We start from the raw sequence: 7,454 nt of genomic DNA, 5'->3' as shown, positions 1-7,454 counted from the left end.
GTATAAGTACTAGTATATTTACATTTCAACTTTATGGGTGATGGTACTAATGAGAGATTAATCACTCACTCAACTTTGTCTGACAATATTAGACTATTTTAATAAGAAAATACCAGTCTTAAAAGGCTAATAGTGTAGTTAGAAAAACAGAAATTTAACAAAAAATCATTGTCATAAATGATGACTAAAAGTAAATATAAAGTGGTACAGAAACTCTGATAATGGAACACTAAACCCTAATTGGTTGGTGAGAATCAAGAAAAGCAGTTATAGAAAGTAGCCTGGCAAACAAATCAGGAATAACATTCCAGATAGAAGAAATGGAAAAAATAAAGGTGCAGAATTAGTAAAAGTAAGGGTGGATTCAAGATTTAGTGAAAAGCCTGCTGTGAAATAAGCAAAAAATATGTGGAAATTGTTTAAATTACTTTACAGAAAAGAAAGAATTGTATAAAGGTAACAGGTAGGTTGGGACTTCTTTGGAAATGCCATACTGAGTTTGGACTTTGGACAATAGATATTAGGGAACATAGCTTGGACAAAACTAATACTAGTAAGTAACTGGACTATGGGAATTAATAGAACTTGTTTAGAATTGTGTAAATATATACTAGTAGATTCAATGGAAATATTTTGAATGCTTTGTTTCAATCTATCAATGAATTATTTTAAACAAAAGCACTGTAATATGGTTAATGGTGCTTTATTTAACTCTCTTCATCTACAGATAGGAGCTATTATTAAGAATCTATAGCAGAAATGCCAGGGAGGGTTGGGCGGGGTGCATAAGAGATCAACCGAAGGACTTGTATGCATGCATATGAGCATAACCAATGGACACAAGGCACTGGGGGGCATGGGAGGCTAGGGAAGGGTCATGGAGAGAAAAAAAAGAGACATATATAATACTCTTTGTAATACTTTAAGCAATAAAATAATTTAAAAAAGAATCTATCACTCATAGTTAACGTAATAGCAGCAAACATTTTTTAACTTTTAATTCCATTAGATTAATCTCCATGAGATTAAGGACTCTGTTGCATTAATGCAGCACCTATCATGTGGTAGATGTTAAATTAGGATTTTTGTTAATGTTTTAAACAAACAAGGCACTAAAAATGAAAGAATGATATGGTAAGAGATAGCTGAAGAAATAAGAGAAAGATGGGGATTACACTAGAGAATAAGGCATATATGAATAATTTAATATTGGTTTGCTACTGAATAATTGAAATTTCAATAAAAACATCACTAATTATAACTTCCAATTTATGTTTTTATGGGATCACTTAATTTGAGGCTGGCTGATATTTTACCTTTGCACTAATTATGAAGTTTTGTTTTGCTAAGTAAACTAATAACATTATTTTAAGAAGTTTGTTTAAAACGACTTGTGAAGCAAACTTTTTAAGCACTTCAAACTTAATTATTAAATAGAAATGAATGCCACAAATTATTCATGTCATATTTTCACTAAGGTTAGTTTAAAGATATCACTATTTTGAAAAATAAACATATCTAAATGCAATCTGTACACTATTGCTCATAAATAAGGCTTTTAAAAAAATTATTTATTGATTAAGGTATTACATAGGTGTCCTTATTCCCCCCATTACCCTCCACCTCCCCCATCATGCCCTCACCCCCCTGTTGTCTGTGTCCATTGGTTAGGCTTATATGCATGCATACACGTCTTTTGGTTGATCTCCCTACCTTCCCTCTAAGGTTGGATGGTCTTTTATGTTTCTCTGTCTCTGGATCTGTTTTTATAATAATGAACATAAACTGATGAACAAAAACAGATAAATAAGATTTTTGAATTTTCTTTATTTCAGCACCCAACCTACCATAATCACCATCCTCATCATCATCATTACAAAATTTATTGTTTTTAGCAACATCTTGAGTGCTGGTAACATAATGTCTCCCATGTTTCAGGCATGGATAGTTGACCACATCTCTGTAAAATATATATTATCATTCAAATTTCTTAGATTCAGTAACTAATTATTTGAAGATTACGATGACAATTATTAAGTGGCAAAACAAAAATTTTAACCTATGTTTATGTTGATTGATCAAAATACTTCCAAAAATCCAATTGCTAAACAAAATGAAGTTTATTAGACCTATTGCAGTAAGGAAGAATACCACCTTTACTGAGTGCATTGGTTTATAAGCGTTGCCATAAAAAGTCACCATAGTTTGAATCACTCTTACACAGAAATGTATCATTTTACTATTTCAAAGTGTTATCAGGGTTAGTTCCTTTTGAGGGTTAAGAAAGGAAATCTGTTCCAAGCTTCTTGCCTAGCTTTCATGGTAAATATTAAAAAGTGAAATACTAATTGGAACTAGATGAAGTTTTTGAAAATAGAGTTTTAGATTGCCAGGTAAAATAAGGGGGAAAAACTCATAAAACAATTTTGATAAATAAGATGTTAGTTATGATAGGTAAGCTGTTTGGTTGATTTATGGTCTTATCCTCACAAAGTGAATGTATGCTGGAGCAAATAGCTGAATTACTCTTGTTTTATTTCAGTATTGCTCAAATTAGGGGGTGAAGAGTATGCCTGATCACAGAATTATTAAATATATAGGATTTGCAGTTATGTTCTCAACTGTACAACTTCAGAGCTTATCAACTACATCATCCTAACTTTCTTTTCCACCATTGTTATACCCCAAAGCAGTCTGTTCTGCTGTGGGATTGCTCTAATAAATAGCTTCTACGGAATTCAGCTTAATTTGTTACACTGTTGTGGTCATTGTTGGTGTTCACTGGATTGAATGTTTCTCTATCTATCTATCTATCTATCTATCATCTATCTATCTATCTATCTATCTATCTATCTATCTATCTACCATCTATCTATCATTTATATCTTAGTCTATTTGACTTGCTATAACAAAATGTCACAGACTGAGTGGTTTATAAACAACATAAGTTTATTTCTCACAGTCCTAGAAACTAGAAGTCTAAGATCATGGTGCCAGCATGGTCAGGTGAGGGCCCTGTTTCAGGTTACAGATTTCTTATTATGTCTGTACTAGAAGCCCAGTGCATGAAAATTCGTGTACTCAGGGGGGTCACTCAACCCGGCCTGCACCCTCTTGCCGTCTGGGAGCCCTCCAGGGATGTTCACCTGTTGGCCTAAACCGTTAATAGCACATCTTTAGCGCTGCTGCAGAAGCAGGAGAGGCTCCAGCCACCACTGCTGCACTGGCCAGCCATGAGCTGGCTTCTGGCTGAGCAGTGCTCCCCCTGTGGAAGTGCACTGACCACCAGGGGTCAGCTCCTGCATTGAGCGTCTGCCCCTTGGTGGTTAGTGAGCATCATAGCAACCGGTTGTTTCTGGTCATTCTGCTCTTAGGGTCAATTTACTTATTACTCTTTTATTATATAGGACAAGGATCAAGGCGCTAGGGAGCTCTGTGGAGCCTCTTTTAGAAGGGCACTAATCCCAATTGTAAGGCAAAAACACTCATGTCCCAATCACCTCCCAAAGGTCCCCATCTCTTAATATCATTACTTTGGAAATTAGGTTTTCAGCATATGATTTTTTTTTGGGGGGAGGGGCATACATATTCATGCCACATAGATCTCCCTGCATCTTGAAATTTGTCTACATCTGCAAGTATAAGATGACTAATTACTGTTTTCCTGATTCATTTAAACCATATAACACTAAGGTTCTGATATCATGTTAGCACTTTACTGATAGTCTATAAAGTCCTAAGACCATTCTACCAAAAATGTATCTTATTAAGTCTTTTGAAGTGAGTTTTTACATGTTTAAAATATCATGTATACTTTTGTGGCCTTTCTTTTTGGTAATCATGTTGATTAAAAACATCCCATTCTCCCAGACTTAAAACAAAATTTAATGTATTAAAATAGAAAATATAATTTCAGATTTGGATCTTATAGTCTAGGTATTGTGTTCTATATATGTTTGTATGAAAAAAACAAAAACAAAAGGACCCCCCAAAACAGTAAAAACTGCAAAAAATTATCTCATATGAGTAAAATTAAGCATTATTTTATAGATACAAATAATGTCAAATGTCATAGGGTTCTACTCATTTTAATTTAAAAAAATTCTGTGATTGATTAATCAGATAAGTAGAAAGAAGTCCAACAATCAACAGAAACCTTAAAGCAATTTAGAGTCCTTTTGAATCTTTAAAGAAAATCCAATAAGCACTTGAAAAACAAAATCAATGAAGAGTTTTAAATGTTTTATTCTGCTTTCCACAGGATCCCAGTTTTCTCTCCGAGGCCCTTTTCCCTAAAGGTGCAACAGAAATTGAAGAAATGGATCCTTTTTTCAAACTTCATGAAACAATTACCAAGGTAGGGGAGGAATGCATTCACAAGCAGGTTGGGAAAGCTTTGTTTTTTTTTTTTTTTTTTTTGGTAGCTGGAGGAAGGGAAAATAACCAATCCAGAGAAAGCTATATACTTTTTATTTGTAGTATGTACTGGAAAGGATTTCAAGTGTCTCCTATTATTTTACTAAAATGATAAGCAAAATCAAGATCATACATCAATAACTGAAGATTTGTTTATAAAATCAATCTTTAGTATAATAATTAGGTTTTATCCTTAATTTGATATTAGATTTGTGGTATATTCTCAAGCATCGCTCTGCATTTTAGATTAAGAAAAATACAAAATGAATCTTTGAATTTCTCTATCTTCAAAGTTTTGTTTCAATATTTAAGGAAATTCGTTGTTTGAGGTAATTCTTAGATGCAGTAAGACTTTTAAAAAGGTTCCTTTCTTTAATAATAAATATAGATTGTGTTTATAATGAATTTAATTACTGTAAGGTTATCATTACCAGTTTTTCCTCTATAATAGTTTATAGGTAGGAGAAAGTATATAATATGGAGAAAATTAAATTTTATAGTATGAAGCAAATACATTTTTTATTGTGATGAAACAACATACAATTTTCCATCTGTTTAAAAAATTATAGTTCACATTCAATATTATTCTGTATTAGTTTCAGGAGCACAACATAGTGGTTAGACAATCATATACTTTAGAGTGGCCTCCTGATATTTCAAGTACTACCCCCCCAGCCCATACATAGCTATTACATTATTATTCCGCCCCACCCCCATTGACCTCTCCCTTACCACTCCCATCTCCCAGCACATGCCCTCACCACCCCGCCCTAGTGTCTGTGGCCATTAGTAATGCTTATATGCATGTGTACAAATCCTTTGGTTGATCTCTTACCCCTTCCCTCCCCTGCCTTCCCTTAAATTCTACAGTATGGAGCAAATAAATTTAATGCCTGACATCATATAATATAATAAGAATTTTACATCAATTACTTGTTTAACCTTTCATTTACCAACTGTTTAACCTGTCATAATCTGTCTTTTGGGGGATAAAGTTTATAGAGAATATTGGAATTTAGAACATTTAAAATAATCATTTATATATGCTCACTTGAAAGATTGATGACTCATTCTTCAATCTTCTTAGTAAGGTTTTTCAAGACTGTCTTCCTTCTTTAGAAAAAAAAGGAAAATATATATATATATATAATGAACTAAACTCAGAGAGGCAACGTCAAGGCTAGCATTCTATCATTCTATATCTATCCCTAACATTTAAAAGCTGTGCACATTTATTTTTTTTTCTCAACTTTTGTAATAAGAGGTCTTTGGATCACATTTTACTTAAAAATTTCCCAAGTTCAAAATAATTGCATCTTAACTACATTTATAACACTTTATTTGGATTACAGCAAGATAAAAGGCAGGAGAGATAATAGATAGAAAGGTAGATAGATAGATGATAGAGTATATATATATATATCTGTTTATTTTGATAAGCATGTCTATATATACTTATGTATACACATTAAATGGTAATTGTATCTATACTAAAATAATATATTAAATAGATGTTGGAAGACTTCTATGTCTATGAAAAATTAATACCTGTTCAGGTGCAGAAGTAAGAATTCAGGGACATTTTTTATGACCATTTATAGTTTTCCAAAGTTGATTCTGTGTCCTCTGTCATCATGTATTCCTTTGGCTACTCATGTTGCAGATACAGGCTAATAGAAAATATTGTGCTTCAGAATTTTAATCTTACTTCACCAATAAGAAAACATGTGGAACCATAAAAAGGTCTATTTAATAGATGCTTCATTTTAAAGTGAAAATTTCTTTGATCATGAACAAAATAAAAGTATAAACTTAGAGGGGTTGAATAGAATATGTATAAGGTAATGTGGAACATGGATTTCAGTTCTATCTTGACTACCAACTAGCTATATTATTTAGTATAAATTTATTTTATTTTTTTTTACATAAAAAAGGAGTATACGTCATAATGGTTTTCCTTTCTAGGATTCTGTGAGGTTGGAAATATTATGTATAGATTTTCTCTAGAAATGCAATATGTATTAATTGGGTATAATTATTAAAATATTAAAAATGCTAGGCCCTGCCTGGTGTGGTTCAGTTGGTTGAGCATCATCCTATGCATCAAAAGATTGCCAGTTTGATTCTCAGTTAGGGCCTATGCCTGGTTATAAGTTTGATCCCCAGTAAGTGGCAGGCAGAATGCAGCCAATCGATGTTTCTTTCTCACATCTATATTTCTCTCTCTCTCCCTCTCCCTTTCTCTCTCTTAAAAAAAATCAATAAAAATAGTAAAAATTCTAGTTTTATAGAGATCATGTATCATAGAAATGTGTGCTTGAAACCTGTGTAATCTAATTAACCAATGATTCCCCAATAAATGTAATTTAAAAGAAAGAAAATAGAGGGAAAAAACTCTAAAACTTACCTCCAGAAAAAAATGCTAGTTCTAAAGGCTTCAAATTTTCAAATTAGGCCCTTACTTACATTTTCAGAATTTTGGTTTTACTTTAAAGAAGAAAAAATAAAAAGAATAACAGAATAATTTAGACAAGAAATCACTAAGCTAATTAAAGGCTGAGAATATACTGATAAATTAATGTGTACAAATGGAGCATAAAATTTAATTTGTGAAGTTCTTTAGAATATTTCTTTCAATAAGGATAATAGTGGTATTATTACAGTATATCACCTGTTTAGTACACTTCTGAGCCACCTCGTATTCTGATATTATGCAAATAATACTGGACTTTGAATAACAAGTCCCATCTAGTACAACTTCTGCCACTGTCAACTATTTTAAAATGTTTTGGAATATGAAAAAAACTTTGTAAAATGATAAAGCACAAATATTATTGATATTATACTAATATGGTAATAGTGATAAATTAGAATTATACAATACTAAAATATTTCAATAAATCAGAAATATTTTAAATAATTTTATAATTCTTTCAGTAGATGTTATAATTGGATACACAACACCATAAAACTATTACATATTTTATATAATATAATTAAACAAATACAACAAATACATACATGTAATGTAAGTATGT

This window comes from Myotis davidii, unplaced genomic scaffold (assembly GCF_000327345.1).
Source record: "Myotis davidii unplaced genomic scaffold, ASM32734v1 scaffold123, whole genome shotgun sequence".
Lineage (NCBI taxonomy): Eukaryota > Metazoa > Chordata > Mammalia > Chiroptera > Vespertilionidae > Myotis > Myotis davidii.
Note: the sequence above shows the minus strand (reverse complement) of the source record.